Source organism: Pseudophryne corroboree, unplaced genomic scaffold (genome assembly GCF_028390025.1).
Source record: "Pseudophryne corroboree isolate aPseCor3 unplaced genomic scaffold, aPseCor3.hap2 scaffold_1290, whole genome shotgun sequence".
In the NCBI taxonomy this organism is placed as follows: Eukaryota; Metazoa; Chordata; class Amphibia; order Anura; family Myobatrachidae; genus Pseudophryne; species Pseudophryne corroboree.
The window spans coordinates 137,891-154,437 of record NW_026967916.1 but is presented as its reverse complement, the minus strand read 5'-3'; the positions used below and the strand labels follow the sequence as shown (position 1 = coordinate 154,437).

General features: G+C 48.1%; 7 non-coding genes and 1 pseudogene across 7 annotated transcripts; all 8 read left to right on the top strand.

Annotated features, from left to right (window-relative positions):
- Positions 1-12,210: 12,210 nt before the first annotated feature.
- On the top strand, positions 12,211-12,374 carry LOC134994192 (U1 spliceosomal RNA). The gene has a single exon (XR_010197365.1). It is a non-coding gene; the product is annotated as a U1 spliceosomal RNA (small nuclear RNA).
- Positions 12,375-12,526: 152 nt separating this feature from the next.
- LOC134994206 (U1 spliceosomal RNA) lies at positions 12,527-12,689 on the top strand. Its single transcript, XR_010197378.1, has one exon. It is a non-coding gene; the product is annotated as a U1 spliceosomal RNA (small nuclear RNA).
- A 671-nt stretch (positions 12,690-13,360) lies between these two features.
- LOC134994200 (U1 spliceosomal RNA) lies at positions 13,361-13,524 on the top strand. The gene has a single exon (XR_010197373.1). It is a non-coding gene; the product is annotated as a U1 spliceosomal RNA (small nuclear RNA).
- Positions 13,525-13,676: 152 nt separating this feature from the next.
- LOC134994204 (U1 spliceosomal RNA) lies at positions 13,677-13,839 on the top strand. The gene has a single exon (XR_010197376.1). It is a non-coding gene; the product is annotated as a U1 spliceosomal RNA (small nuclear RNA).
- A 671-nt stretch (positions 13,840-14,510) lies between these two features.
- On the top strand, positions 14,511-14,674 carry LOC134994199 (U1 spliceosomal RNA). Its single transcript, XR_010197372.1, has one exon. It is a non-coding gene; the product is annotated as a U1 spliceosomal RNA (small nuclear RNA).
- A 152-nt stretch (positions 14,675-14,826) lies between these two features.
- On the top strand, positions 14,827-14,968 carry LOC134994216 (U1 spliceosomal RNA; annotated as a pseudogene).
- Positions 14,969-15,660: 692 nt separating this feature from the next.
- Positions 15,661-15,824, top strand: LOC134994188 (U1 spliceosomal RNA). Its single transcript, XR_010197361.1, has one exon. It is a non-coding gene; the product is annotated as a U1 spliceosomal RNA (small nuclear RNA).
- Positions 15,825-15,976: 152 nt separating this feature from the next.
- Positions 15,977-16,139, top strand: LOC134994207 (U1 spliceosomal RNA). Its single transcript, XR_010197379.1, has one exon. It is a non-coding gene; the product is annotated as a U1 spliceosomal RNA (small nuclear RNA).
- The last annotated feature ends 408 nt before the right edge of the window (positions 16,140-16,547 follow it).

Sequence of the window (16,547 nt, the reverse complement as noted above, 5' to 3'; positions counted from 1 at the left end):
ACTGGTTTTGCCTATAACACTAACTATAAATATTTTGAATTGGTCCTGGACCACCAATCCAAGGCACCCCTGCAAGTGTCCTGAGGCACCCCAGGGTGCAGTTTGAGAACCACTGGTCTAGTGAGTACCCAGGATAATTATTGTAGCTGGTCTGCGGGTAACAGCTCTCAGATCCACTTCTAGAAAAAAATGCAGCAATGTAATTTGAGTGACAAACTGCAGAGATGAACCCTTTCTGTGACTGCTGCACAGGGATCACACAAACTCTATTCATAGGGCTGACTTCACTTAGGGGAGATGTTCTCACCCCGCAAAGAAGTGCGAGTATATACCGCACTTACGGTACCATTGGATTTACAGATATTTTCTTGCAATACACTATGGGGGTCATTCTGAGTTGATTGCTCGCTAGCAGTTTTTAGCAGCCATGCAAACGCATTGTCGCTGCCCACTGGAGAGTGTATATTCACTTTGGAGAAGTGCGAACACTTGAGCAGCAGAGCGCCTGCAAAATCGTTTCAAAATAAGACCAGCACTGTAGTTACACTTCGTGTGCGTTGATTCTAACAACCGAGGGACGGCTTTTGATGTCACACACCCATCCAGCGAATGCCCAGCCACGTCTGCATTTCTTCTGCCACGCCTGCATTTTTCCAAGCACTCCCTGAAAACGGTCAGTTGCCACCCAGAAACGCCCTCTTTCTGTCAATCTCCTTGTGGCCTGTTCTGTGATTGGAATAATCGCTAGAACTAGTGCAAAACCACAATGGACTTTGTACCCGTACGATGCACATGCACATTACGGAGCATGCGCATGCACAGATTAGCCATTTTTTTTCAACTGATTGCTACGCAGCGAACAACGGCAGCATGCGATCAACTCGGAATGACCCCCTATATACATAGAAACATGGATTTTTTACTGCAGGAATTATGGTTAGTTTAGGGGTATCGGTTAGGGTCAACAGAGGTGTAGCTAGGGGTCCAAGCGCCCCTGGCAAAGTAAGGGACTGGCGCCCCCCCTTTCGATAAAGCATTGCAGTCCATTGGCGGTTACCATGTTGGAGCCACAGCAACTGACCCCCTCCCCCACACGCTGCCCTACATCATCGGCTGGGATTCACTGTTGGTGTGAAGCCACTGGGAACAGTCTGGTAGCATTAGCAGCAGTCTGTGTCATAGATAGGGAAGGCAGAAGGTTAACTAGCTAATAGCAGTCTGTTGGCAGCAGAGGCTGGGCGGGGGGCTGAGAATGAGCCAACGCTGATCAATGTCCAGTCTGCTTAGACAAAAATATTTTGTGATCAGGGCTGGTTCTAGACCAAAGGAGCCAATGGCAAAAATTTCCTTTGGCACCCCCCCCCCCACACACATACACACACACCAAAAAAAAACATATCCCAGTTTAACATAACGCTATGTGGTGCAAGGTGTGGAGCTGGTTACTTGTATCAGACCTCTGACATTTGCCTTTTCACCCATATTGCATACTTTTTCTTGCAGGTTGTGTCTTAATTCAAGAAGTGTTCTAAGTACTTCAGCTTAGTATCTTTACTGACCCCTCTTTACCCCACACTACATAACTGACCCCTCTATACCCTACACTACATCACTGACCTTTCTATAACCATCACTGCATTACTGACCCCTCTATACAGTACACTGACCTCTATATACCTGCTAGTACATCCCTGATGCCTATATTCCCTAAGCTAAATCCCTGATGCCTCTATTCCCTACGCTACATCCCTGACGCCTCTATTCCCTATGCTACATCCCTGACGCCTCTATACCCTACGCTACATCCCTGATGCCTCTATTCCCTACGCTACATTCCTGATGCCTCTATAACCTACGCTACATCCCTGACGCCTCTATACCCTACGCTACATCCCTGACGCCTCTATACAGTACAATGCATTACTGATCCCTCTAGACCATACATCCTCATTACATCAGAGAGATAGTGAAACACTGGAAAAAATAAGGATAAAGTGGACTACAGAAACTGATGCTCTAAACAAAGGAGAGAGAGAGAAAAGCACAAGGGAAAGTGGGCAATCGGAACACCATAGAGAGAGGAGAGATAGAAATGCCTGAAAAAGTAAAGGGGGTTGGGTATGGCATCCGGCGCTCGGGATTCCAGCAGTCACATGATACCTAATCCTAACCCTCTGGGGGGGTGGCGGATAGGGCTAACCCTCAGGGGGTGGCAGCTAGGACTAACCCCCCCCCCCTCCTAGTGCCTTCCCTAACACCCGCTCCCCCGGTCCTAACCCTCCCTCCAATACTCGCCTTCGGGATGTTGGCTGTCTGTGTGCCGGCACCAGTCTCCCAAGTGGTGTCAGGATTCCAACATCGGTCAAATGACCGCCGGTATACCGTCTGCCGGGATGGTAAATGTATCCTGAGGACAGGTAGTGAGTGTGGAGGGATAGGTGGTTCAGTAAAATGTAACAGCTCAAACTGCGATCATTCACTGATAAATTGATTTATAGCTCTCCCTTTTTAACCATTGCAGTCATAAAAGCAATGTTTTTTAAACTTTTAAATAAAGCTTGTTAGCAATGCATCCCCAGCACACTGTATATGCTGGGAGATGTAGTTCTCAATATGAAAACATTTAATTACTGTATGAACTAGAGATGAGCGGGTTCGGTTTCTCTGAATCCGAACCCGCCAGAACTTCATGTTTTTTTTCACGGGTCCGAGCGACTCGGATCTTCCCGCCTTGCTCGGTTAACCCGAGCGCGCCCGAACGTCATCATGACGCTGTCGGATTCTCGCGAGGCTCGGATTCTATCGCGAGACTCGGATTCTATATAAGGAGCCGCGCGTCGCCGCCATTTTCACACGTGCATTGAGATTGATAGGGAGAGGACGTGGCTGGCGTCCTCTCCATTTAGAATTAGAATAGATTAGAGAGACACTTGATTTACTAATTTTGGGGAGCATTAGGAGTACTCAGTAGTGTACAGTGCAGAGTTTTGCTGATAGTGACCAGTGACCACCACTTTTATTTATAATCCGTTCTCTGCCTGAAAAAAGCGATACACAGCACACAGTGACTCAGTCACATACCATATCTGTGTGCACTGCTCAGGCTCAGGCCAGTGTGCTGCATCATCTATTATCTATATATAATATTATATATATCTGTCTGACTGCTCAGCTCACACAGCTTATAATTGTGGGGGAGACTGGGGAGCACTACTGCAGTGCCAGTTATAGGTTATAGCAGGAGCCAGGAGTACATAATATAATCCGTTCTCTGCCTGAAAAAAGCGATACACAGCACACAGTGACTCAGTCACATACCATATCTGTGTGCACTGCTCAGGCTCAGGCCAGTGTGCTGCATCATCTATTATCTATATATAATATTATATATATCTGTCTGACTGCTCAGCTCACACAGCTTATAATTGTGGGGGAGACTGGGGAGCACTACTGCAGTGCCAGTTATAGGTTATAGCAGGAGCCAGGAGTACATAATATATTATATAGTGAGTGACCACCAGACACACAGTGCAGTTTATTTAATATATCCGTTCTCTGCCTGAAAAAAGCGATACACACAGTGACTCAGTCAGTCACATACCATATCTGTGTGCACTGCTCAGGCTCAGGCCAGTGTGCTGCATCATCTATATATATTATATATCTGTCTGACTGCTCAGCTCACACAGCTTATAATTGTGGGGGAGACTGGGGAGCACTACTGCAGTGCCAGTTATAGGTTATAGCAGGAGCCAGGAGTACATAATATTATATTAAAATTAAACAGTGCACACTTTTGCTGCATGAGTGCCACTGCCAGTGTGACTAGTGACCAGTGACCTGACCACCAGTATATAATATTAGTAGTATACTATCTCTTTATCAACCAGTCTATATTAGCAGCAGACACAGTACAGTGCGGTAGTTCACGGCTGTGGCTACCTCTGTGTCGGCACTCGGCAGCCCGTCCATAATTGTATATACCACCTAACCGTGGTTTTTTTTTCTTTCTTTATACATACATACTAGTTACGAGTATACTATCTCTTTATCAACCAGTCTATATATTAGCAGCAGACACAGTACAGTGCGGTAGTTCACGGCTGTGGCTACCTCTGTGTCGGCACTCGGCAGCCTGTCCATAATTGTATATACCACCTAACCGTGTTTTTTTTTTCTTTCTTTATACATACATACTAGTTACGAGTATACTATCTCTTTATCAACCAGTCTATATATTAGCAGCAGACACAGTACAGTGCGGTAGTTCACGGCTGTGGCTACCTCTGTGTCGGCACTCGGCAGCCCGTCCATAATTGTATATACCACCTAACCGTGGTTTTTTTTTCTTTCTTTATACATACATACTAGTTACGAGTATACTATCTCTTTATCAACCAGTCTATATTAGCAGCAGACACAGTACAGTGCGGTAGTTCACGGCTGTGGCTACCTCTGTGTCGGCACTCGGCAGCCCGTCCATAATTGTATATACCACCTAACCGTGGTTTTTTTTTCTTTCTTTATACATACATACTAGTTACAAGTATACTATCTCTTTATCAACCAGTCTATATATTAGCAGCAGACACAGTACAGTGCGGTAGTTCACGGCTGTGGCTACCTCTGTGTCGGCACTCGGCAGCCCGTCCATAATTGTATACTAGTATCCAATCCATCCATCTCCATTGTTTACCTGAGGTGCCTTTTAGTTGTGCCTATTAAAATATGGAGAACAAAAATGTTGAGGTTCCAAAATTAGGGAAAGATCAAGATCCACTTCCACCTCGTGCTGAAGCTGCTGCCACTAGTCATGGTCGAGACGATGAAATGCCAGCAACGTCGTCTGCCAAGGCCGATGCCCAATGTCATAGTACAGAGCATGTCAAATCCAAAACACCAAATATCAGTAAAAAAAGGACTCCAAAACCTAAAATAAAATTGTCGGAGGAGAAGCGTAAACTTGCCAATATGCCATTTACCACACGGAGTGGCAAGGAACGGCTGAGGCCCTGGCCTATGTTCATGGCTAGTGGTTCAGCTTCACATGAGGATGGAAGCACTCAGCCTCTCGCTAGAAAAATGAAAAGACTCAAGCTGGCAAAAGCAGCACAGCAAAGAACTGTGCATTCTTCGAAATCCCAAATCCACAAGGAGAGTCCAATTGTGTCGGTTGCGATGCCTGACCTTCCCAACACTGGACGTGAAGAGCATGCGCCTTCCACCATTTGCACGCCCCCTACAAGTGCTGGAAGGAGCACCCGCAGTCCAATTCCTGATAGTCAGATTGAAGATGTCAGTGTTGAAGTACACCAGGATGAGGAGGATATGGGTGTTGCTGGCGCTGGGGAGGAAATTGACCAGGAGGATTCTGATGGTGAGGTGGTTTGTTTAAGTCAGGCACCCGGGGAGACACCTGTTGTCCGTGGGAGGAATATGGCCGTTGACATGCCAGGTGAAAATACCAAAAAAATCAGCTCTTCGGTCAGTTTGGTGTGGAGGTATTTCACCAGAAATGCGGACAACAGGTGTCAAGCCGTGTGTTCCCTTTGTCAAGCTGTAATAAGTAGGGGTAAGGACGTTAACCACCTCGGAACATCCTCCCTTATACGTCACCTGCAGCGCATTCATAATAAGTCAGTGACAAGTTCAAAAACTTTGGGTGACAGCGGAAGCAGTCCACTGACCAGTAAATCCCTTCCTCTTGTAACCAAGCTCACGCAAACCACCCCACCAACTCCCTCAGTGTCAATTTCCTCCTTCCCCAGGAATGCCAATAGTCCTGCAGGCCATGTCACTGGCAATTCTGACGAGTCCTCTCCTGCCTGGGATTCCTCCGATGCATCCTTGCGTGTAACGCCTACTGCTGCTGGCGCTGCTGTTGTTGCCGCTGGGAGTCGATGGTCATCCCAGAGGGGAAGTCGTAAGCCCACTTGTACTACTTCCAGTAAGCAATTGACTGTTCAACAGTCCTTTGCGAGGAAGATGAAATATCACAGCAGTCATCCTACTGCAAAGCGGATAACTGAGGCCTTGGCATCCTGGGTGGTGAGAAACGTGGTTCCGGTATCCATCATTACTGCAGAGCCAACTAGAGACTTGTTGGAGGTACTGTGTCCCCGGTACCAAATACCATCTAGGTTCCATTTCTCTAGGCAGGCGATACCGAAAATGTACACAGACCGCAGAAAAAGAGTCACCAGTGTCCTAAAAAATGCAGCTGTACCCAATGTCCACTTAACCACGGACATGTGGACAAGTGGAGCAGGGCAGGGTCAGGACTATATGACTGTGACAGCCCACTGGGTAGATGTATGGACTCCCGCCGCAAGAACAGCAGCGGCGGCACCAGTAGCAGCATCTCGCAAACGCCAACTCTTTCCTAGGCAGGCTACGCTTTGTATCACCGCTTTCCAGAATACGCACACAGCTGAAAACCTCTTACGGCAACTGAGGAAGATCATCGCGGAATGGCTTACCCCAATTGGACTCTCCTGTGGATTTGTGGCATCGGACAACGCCAGCAATATTGTGTGTGCATTAAATCTGGGCCAATTCCAGCACGTCCCATGTTTTGCACATACCTTGAATTTGGTGGTGCAGAATTTTTTTAAAAACGACAGGGGCGTGCAAGAGATGCTGTCGGTGGCCAGAAGAATTGCGGGACACTTTCGGCGTACAGGCACCACGTACAGAAAACTGGAGCACCACCAAAAACTACTGAACCTGCCCTGCCATCATCTGAAGCAAGAAGTGGTAACGAGGTGGAATTCAACCCTCTATATGCTTCAGAGGTTGGAGGAGCAGCAAAAGGCCATTCAAGCCTATACAATTGAGCACGATATAGTAGGTGGAATGCACCTGTCTCAAGTGCAGTGGAGAATGATTTCAACGTTGTGCAAGGTTCTGATGCCCTTTGAACTTGCCACACGTGAAGTCAGTTCAGACACTGCCAGCCTGAGTCAGGTCATTCCCCTCATCAGGCTTTTGCAGAAGAAGCTGGAGGCATTGAAGGAGGAGCTAACACGGAGCGATTCCGCTAGGCATGTGGGACTTGTGGATGCAGCCCTTAATTCGCTTAACAAGGATTCACGGGTGGTCAATCTGTTGAAATCAGAGCACTACATTTTGGCCACCGTGCTCGATCCTAGATTTAAAGCCTACCTTGGATCTCTCTTTCCGGCAGACACAGGTCTGCTGGGGTTGAAAGACCTGCTGGTGACAAAATTGTCAAGTCAAGCGGAACGCGACCTGTCAACATCTCCTCCTTCACATTCTCCCGCAACTGGGGGTGCGAGGAAAAGGCTCAGAATTCCGAGCCCACCCGCTGGCGGTGATGCAGGGCAGTCTGGAGCGACTGCTGATGCTGACATCTGGTCCGGACTGAAGGACCTGACAACGATTACGGACATGTCGTCTACTGTCACTGCATATGATTCTCTCAACATTGATAGAATGGTGGAGGATTATATGAGTGACCGCATCCAAGTAGGCACGTCACACAGTCCGTACTTATACTGGCAGGAAAAAGAGGCAATTTGGAGGCCGTTGCACAAACTGGCTTTATTCTACCTAAGTTGCCCTCCCACAAGTGTGTACTCCGAAAGAGTGTTTAGTGCCGCCGCTCACCTTGTCAGCAATCGGCGTACGAGGTTACATCCAGAAAATGTGGAGAAGATGATGTTCATTAAAATGAATTATAATCAATTCCTCCGCGGAGACATTGACCAGCAGCAATTGCCTCCACAAAGTACACAGGGAGCTGAGATGGTGGATTCCAGTGGGGACGAATTGATAATCTGTGAGGAGGGGGATGTACACGGTGATATATCGGAGGGTGAAGATGAGGTGGACATCTTGCCTCTGTAGAGCCAGTTTGTGCAAGGAGAGATTAATTGCTTCTTTTTTGGGGGGGGTCCAAACCAACCCGTCATATCAGTCACAGTCGTGTGGCAGACCCTGTCACTGAAATGATGGGTTGGTTAAAGTGTGCATGTCCTGTTTTGTTTATACAACATAAGGGTGGGTGGGAGGGCCCAAGGACAATTCCATCTTGCACCTCTTTTTTCTTTTCTTTTTCTTTGCATCATGTGCTGATTGGGGAGGGTTTTTTGGAAGGGACATCCTGCGTGACACTGCAGTGCCACTCCTAGATGGGCCCGGTGTTTGTGTCGGCCACTAGGGTCGCTAATCTTACTCACACAGTCAGCTACCTCATTGCGCCTCTTTTTTTCTTTGCGTCATGTGCTGTTTGGGGAGAGTTTTTTGGAAGGGACATCCTGCGTGACACTGCAGTGCCACTCCTAGATGGGCCCGGTGTTTGTGTCGGCCACTAGGGTCGCTAATCTTACTCACACAGCTACCTCATTGCGCCTCTTTTTTTCTTTGCGTCATGTGCTGTTTGGGGAGGGTTTTTTGGAAGGGACATCCTGCGTGACACTGCAGTGCCACTCCTAGATGGGCCCGGTGTTTGTGTCGGCCACTAGGGTCGCTAATCTTACTCACACAGCTACCTCATTGCGCCTCTTTTTTTCTTTGCGTCATGTGCTGTTTGGGGAGGGTTTTTTGGAAGGGACATCCTGCGTGACACTGCAGTGCCACTCCTAGATGGGCCCGGTGTTTGTGTCGGCCACTAGGGTCGCTAATCTTACTCACACAGTCAGCTACCTCATTGCGCCTCTTTTTTTCTTTGCGTCATGTGCTGTTTGGGGAGGGTTTTTTGGAAGGGCCATCCTGCGTGACACTGCAGTGCCACTCCTAGATGGGCCCGGTGTTTGTGTCGGCCACTAGGGTCGCTAATCTTACTCACACAGCTACCTCATTGCGCCTCTTTTTTTCTTTGCGTCATGTGCTGTTTGGGGAGGGTTTTTTGGAAGGGCCATCCTGCGTGACACTGCAGTGCCACTCCTAGATGGGCCCGGTGTTTGTGTCGGCCACTAGGGTCGCTAATCTTACTCACACAGCTACCTCATTGCGCCTCTTTTTTTCTTTGCGTCATGTGCTGTTTGGGGAGTGCACGCTGAGATCAATAAATGCACAGCCAAATGGCTTTGCACAGCCTACACCATTGGACTTAAGTAGAAGACTATTACAAGTGAAACCAATAATTGAAATCTGTAACCACACCCCACCCCCTCAAATGCCAGGCAATAAATTACCTTAAAAACAACAACCAGGCATTCCACAAAGATTAAACTGGGTCTATATCATTCAAAACTTTAAAAAAGTACTTAAAAATCACATACTATGCGATAATGTTTCAATTTGCATTACCCAGCAGAATTAGCTTTGCATATATAGATATAGTGCAGCAGAATATATTGGTGGTTGTAGTCAATTGTAATTACCTGTAGGTGACAAGAAGAGAAGAAACGTCAATTCACAATCGATATCAGCTGAAGATAAATTAACGCTGATTGAACGCTGCTGTTATGTGTCAATTTTATCACGCTTTGATAAAAATGCACGCTTGGATCAATAAATGCACAGCCAAACGGCTTTGCACAGCCTACACCATTGGACTTAAGTAGAAGACTATTACAAGTGAAACCAATAATTGAAATCTGTAACCACACCCCACCCCCTCAAATGCCAGGCAATAAATTACCTTAAAAACAACAACCAGGCATTCCACAAAGATTAAACTGGGTCTATATCATTCAAAACTTTAAAAAAGTACTTAAAAATCACATACTATGCAATAATGTTTCAATTTGCATTACCCAGCAGAATTAGCTTTGCATATATAGATATAGTGCAGCAGAATATATTGGTGGTTGTAGTCAATTGTAATTACTCAGCAGAATTAGCTTTTCATATATAGATATAGTGCAGCAGAATATATTGGTGGTTGTAGTCAATTGTAATTACCCAGCAGAATTAGCTTTGCAAATATAGATATAGTGCAGCAGAATATATTGGTGGTTGTAGTCAATTGTAATTACCCAGCAGAATTAGCTTTGCATATATATAGTGCAGCAGAATATATTGGTGGTTGTAGTAAATTGTAATTACCCAGCAGCAGCTCTACTGCACTCAACATCACCAGTGCTCACAATATATATAATGCTATATACTATGCCATAGTGGTGCTTACTATATAACACCCCCTACTGCGTTCCCCCTGGCAATGAGCATGACACCCAGAGAGTGAAACCCCTGGCAATGAGCATGACACCCAGCACGTGAAACTCTTGGCATTGAGCAGTTTTTGTAAAAGTAATTAGAAGCTTTACTGTAGGGCATAGTGTATCACAGATATTGTGGTGAGTGACATAATATGTTCCAAAGGGCATTAATGTGTGGGGCTTACCCTGCACAGAAACAAAATAACTCACCCAAATCTAACTCTTTCTGCACATGTTATATCTGCCTCCCCTGCAGTACACATGGTTTTGCCCAACTGCTAACAAAATTCCTGCTGCGATCAACTTGGAATTACCCCCATCGATTGATGTTTTCACACTGCTCGTGTATATAAGACATAGGGCCTAATTCAGTTTGGATCGTAATACGCGTTCCAACCGCAAAAACTATGAAGAGGATGGGGGCATATACGCAGGGTCCATCCTGTGCATGTGCCTACATTTTCTCCGGGTGCCCCGCAGAAAATACGAATGCCTCTGCCTGTCAATCAGTAGAGGGCGTACCTTCGCAGGTATATCGCGATCATGAGCCATGTCTCCCATTTTTGTCATTATAGGTGCTCTGTGAGCTGCTGGCCATGCCCCAGCCCCTCTGTCTCCCGTGAATAGAGATTGAGGCTTATTCAGACCAGATCGCTTCAATTTATTTTCACCCAGCGGGCAATCTGGTTTGCATTGCACATGCGTATGCGCCACAATGCGTAAGTGCGACGGCCCGGAGATCACAAGAAGATTGACAAGAAGAGGGTGTTTGTGTGGGTGGCAACTGAATGTGTCTAGGGAGTGTCCGGAAAAACACTGGAGGGACCCGGCGTTTTGTGGGAGGATTTGTGACGTCACCTCAATGGCTGAGTAAGTGCTGAGCTGTGCAGCTCTTGTGCACATGTGATCACACACCTGCACAGCAAATTTTCCCTTCCGCTGTAGGCGACAACTACCTGATTACAGGGATGCAAAAAACACACCCTAGCGATCAGGTCTGAATTACCCACAATGTGCATATTTGCAGAGCAACAAGCTACAGGGAGCCTTCCACCCCCCATCCACCCCCTTCCCCATGGGAAGGGGGGGGGGGGGGGTGTTTGGGTTAGCTGGACATTCCCCAAAAAAGTGACTGTCCTGCAAAAATTGGGATAGTTGGGAGGTATGTTCAAATACATTTATTGTTTTGCATGCAGGGTAAATACTGGCTTCTTTGACATTTAGCCACAAATGCTGCACAGCTGAATTACAGTATTACACTGCAATTAACAGTTATGCTAGGACATTCCCCCTCCCAAATCTACCTCTCTCTGCATGTTACATCTGTCCCACAGTGGCGTGCGGTGAGGTCAGTGGCTAGTGAGGCACTACAGCCATAATGTCCGCCGAATCCTGCCCATGACCCTTAGCCAATGCCCGCTACTGCCTCTGAGCCGATACCCGCTGCCACCGCCAATGGCTTACAAACTCGCCCACAATCAACTGACCCAGCCCTCCGCACTATCCTGACTTCTCCCGTCTGCTTACTTTGTGCTTTCCAATGCACAATGCAAACTACAGGTAGTACTGCAGGGCCCACACCCTTTTACTTGCCTTACAGAGCAGCTCTGGGGCTGTTACAGAGCCCAGCTGCTGCAAGAAATCAGCTTGAATGCTTCAGGGGCTGGGGCATAGCCAACATGAGCCCCACACCGAAGGAGGGTGGAGGTGTTTAATGCGAACTAGGGGTCATCCAAGCGCCGCAAAAGGCCGCCATGCCCTGCACGCCCCTTTTCTCTTTTCATATGCAGACGAGAGTTGAAGCCAACTTTGACCCACTGCTTGGATGGCATTACCATATGCAAATCAATCTGCTGCAGGCCTTCCCCCAGGAATGCTTGCACTAGTTGTTGCATTTGGTTTGTTGTTTGGGGGTGCTTCAGTATTAGGCAGCCTTCTGCCCTCCCATGTTCATCTGAAAATATGTGTTCTCCCTGCAGTTGTTGTCCCCAGATGAGAGTTCCCTTGTGCTGCCTCAGTTGAATCGCCTTTACTTGACAGAGATGTGCCTGAGCAGCGGCCCTCCCCAGCCCTATCTCAAATCATACTTATTTTGCATAGGAGATACCATGGTCATGAAGATTGTTTTCCCAGGGTGAGGTTCATTCATTGCATTCTGGGTATGCTGACCCCTGTGATTTCCCCAAATGTGGGAAACTCGACTGCATTATTTGTGGTAGTGGGGGACTGTGTTTGTGCTTTCCTCTGGTCAGCTCTGGTAAAAGTCAGATTTCTTTGTCTCAGATCTTCCTCTAGCCTTGTTCTTCTTTCGAGAGTTCCCTTGTGCTGCCTCAGTTGGATCTCCTTCACTTGACAGGGGGGTGCACGAGCAGCGACCCTCCCCAGCTCTAGCCCAACTCCTACTTACCTGCCAGGTGAGATACTATGATCAGGAAGGTGCTTCTCCCAAGGCAAGGCTCACCCATTGCACTCTGGGTGTGCTGCTCCTGCGATTTCCCCAAATGTGGGACACTTGACTGCATAATTTGTGTTTCCTCTGGTCGGCTCTCATATAATTCAGATCTCTTTGTCTCAGGTCTTTCTCCAGCCTAGTTTGCTGTCTGTTTCCACTTCTCTTTTCTTGAGCCGCTCCCTTCTATGCCCTTGCGCACTATCCTGACCTCTCCCGTCTGCTTACTTTGTGCCTTCCAACGCACAATGCATACTACAGGTAGTGCTGCAGGGCCCACACCCTTTTACATGCTTTACAGAACAGCTCTGGAGCTGTTACAGTGCCCAGCTGCTGCAAGAAATCATCTTGAATGCTTCACGGGCTGGGGCATAGCCAACATGAGCCCCACACCGAAGGAGGGTGGAGATGTTTAATGCGAATTAAGGGTCATCCAAGCGCCACAAAAGGACGCCATGCCCTGCACATCCCTTTTTTCTTTTCATATGCAGACGAGGGTTGAAGCCAACTTTGACCCACTGCTTGGATGACATCACCATATGCAAATCCATCTGCTGCAGGCCTTCCCCCAGGAATGCTTGTACTAGTTGTTGCATTTGGTTTGTTGTTTGGGGGTGCTTCAGTATTAGGCAGCCTTCTGCCCTCCCATGTTCATCTGAAAATATGTGTTCTCCCTGCAGTTGTTGTCCCCAGATGAGAGTTCCCTTGTGCTGCCTCAGTTGAATCGCCTTTACTTGACAGAGATGTGCCTGAGCAGCGGCCCTCCCCAGCCCTATCCGAAATCATACTTATTTTGCATAGGAGATATCATGGTCATGAAGATTGTTCTCCCAGGGTGAGGTTCATTCATTGCATTCTGGGTATGATGACCCCTGTGATTTCCCCAAATGTGGAAAACTCGACTGCATTATTTGTGGTAGAGGGGGACTGTGTTTGTGCTTTCCTCTGGTCAGCTCTGGTAAAAGTCAGATTTCTTTGTCTCAGATCTTCCTCTAGCCTTGTTCTTCTTTCGAGAGTTCCCTTGTGCTGCCTCAGTTGGATCTCCTTCACTTGACAGGGGGGTGCCCGAGCAGCGACCCTCCCCAGCTCTAGCCCAACTCCTACTTACCTGCCAGGTGAGATACTATGATCAGGAAGGTGCTTCTCCCAGGGCAAGGCTCACCCATTGCACTCTGGGTGTGCTGCTCCTGCGATTTCCCCAAATGTGGGACACTTGACTGCATAATTTGTGTTTCCTCTGGTCGGCTCTCGTATAATTCAGATCTCTTTGTCTCAGGTCTCTCTCCAGCCTAGTTTGCTGTCTGTTTCCACTTCTCTTTTCTTGAACCGCTCCCTTCTATGCCCTTGCGCACTATCCTGACTTCTCCCGTCTGCTTACTTTGTGCCTTCCAACGCACAATGCGAACTACAGGTAGTGCTGCAGGGCCCACACCCTTTTAGTTGCCTTACAGAGCAGCTCTGGAGCTGTTACAGTGCCCAGCTGCTGCAAGAAATCAGCTTGAATGCTTCAGGTGCTGGGGCATAGCCAACATGAGCCCCACACCGAAGGAGGGTGGAGGTGTTTAATGCGAATTAGGGGTCATGCAAGCGCCGCAAAAGGCCGCCATGCCCTGCACATCCCTTTTTTCTTTTCATATGCAGACGAGGGTTGAAGCCAACTTTGACCCACTGCTTGGATGACATCACCATATGCAAATCCATCTGCTGCAGGCCTTCCCCCAGGAATGCTTGCACTAGTTGTTGCATTTGGTTTGTTGTTTGGGGGTGCTTCAGTATTAGGCAGCCTTCTGCCCTCCCATGTTCATCTGAAAATATGTGTTCTCCCTGCAGTTGTTGTCCCCAGATGAGAGTTCCCTTGTGCTGCCTCAGTTGAATCGCCTTTACTTGACAGAGATGTGCCTGAGCAGCGGCCCTCCCCAGCCCTATCCCAAATCATACTTATTTTGCATAGGAGATATCATGGTCATGAAGATTGTTCTCCCAGGGTGAGGTTCATTCATTGCATTCTGGGTATGATGACCCCTGTGATTTCCCCAAATGTGGGAAACTCGACTGCATTATTTGTGGTAGTGGGGGACTGTGTTTGTGCTTTCCTCTGGTCAGCTCTGGTAAAAGTCAGATTTCTTTGTCTCAGATCTTCCTCTAGCCTTGTTCTTCTTTCGAGAGTTCCCTTGTGCTGCCTCAGTTGGATCTCCTTCACTTGACAGGGGGGTGCCCGAGCAGCGACCCTCCCCAGCTCTAGCCCAACTCCTACTTACCTGCCAGGTGAGATACTATGATCATGTAGGTGCTTCTCCCAGGGCAAGGCTCACCCATTGCACTCTGGGTGTGCTGCCCCTTTGATTTCCCCAAATGTGGGAAACTTGACTGCATAATTTGTGTTTCCCCTGGTCGGCTCTCATATAATTCAGATCTCTTTGTCTCAGGTCTCTCTCCAGCCTAGTTTGCTGTCTGTTTCCACTTCTCTTTTCTTGAGCCGCTCCCTTCTATGCCCTTGCGCACTATCCTGACTTCTCCCGTCTGCTTACTTTGTGCCTTCCAACGCACAATGCGAACTACAGGTAGTGCTGCAGGGCCCACACCCTTTTACTTGACTTACAGAGCAACTCTGGAGCTGTTACAGTGCCCAGCTGCTGCAAGAAATCAGCTTGAATGCTTCAGGGGCTGGGGCATAGCCAACATGAGCCCCACACCGAATGAGGGTGGAGGTGTTTAATGCGAACTAGGGGTCATCCAAGCGCCGCAAAAGGCCGCCATGCCCTGCACGCCCCTTTTCTCTTTTCATATGCAGATGAGGGTTGAAGCCAACTTTGACCCACTGCTTGGATGACATCACCATATGCAAATCCATCTGCTGCAGGCCTTCCCCCAGGAATGCTTGTACTAGTTGTTGCATTTGGTTTGTTGTTTGGGGGTGCTTCAGTATTAGGCAGCCTTCTGCCCTCCCATGTTCATCTGAAAATATGTGTTCTCCCTGCAGTTGTTGTCCCCAGATGAGAGTTCCCTTGTGCTGCCTCAGTTGAATCTCCTTTACTTGACAGAGATGTGCCTGAGCAGCGGCCCTCACCAGCCCTATCCCAAATCATACTTATTTTGCATAGGAGATACCATGGTCATGAAGATTGTTCTCCCAGGGTGAGGTTCATTCATTGCATTCTGGGTATGCTGACCCCTGTGATTTCCCCAAATGTGGGAAACTCGACTGCATTATTTGTGGTAGTGGGGGACTGTGTTTGTGCTTTCCTCTGGTCAGCTCTGGTAAAAGTCAGATTTCTTTGTCTCAGATCTTCCTCTAGCCTTGTTCCTCTTTCAAGAGTTCCCTTGTGCTGCCTCAGTTGGATCTCCTTCACTTGACAGGGGGGTGCCCGAGCAGCGACCCTCCCCAGCTCTAGCCCAACTCCTACTTACCTGCCAGGTGAGATACTATGATCATGAAGGTGCTACTCCCAGGGCAAGGCTCACCCATTGCACTCTGGGTGTGCTGCTCCTGCAATTTCCCCAAATGTGGGACACTTGACTGCATAATTTGTGTTTCCCCTGGTTGGCTCTCGTATAATTCAGATCTCTTTGTCTCAGGTCTCTCTCCAGTATAGTTTGCTGTCTGTTTCCACTTCTCTTTTCTTGAGCCGCTCCCTTCTATGCCCTTGCGCACTATCCTGACTTCTCCCGTCTGCTTACTTTGTGCCTTCCAATGCACAATGCAAACTACAGGTAGTGCTGCAGGGCCCACACCCTTTTACTTGCCTTACAGAGCAGCTCTGGGGCTGTTACAGTGCCCAGCTGCTGCAAGAAATCAGCTTGAATGCTTCAGGGGCTGGGGCATAGCCAACATGAGCCCCACACCGAAGGAGGGTGGAGGTGTTTAATGCGAACTAGAGGTCATCCAAGCGCCGCAAAAGGCCGCCATGCCCTGCACGCCCCTTTTCTCTTTTTTGATATGCAGACGAGGGTTGAAGCCAACTTTGACCCAC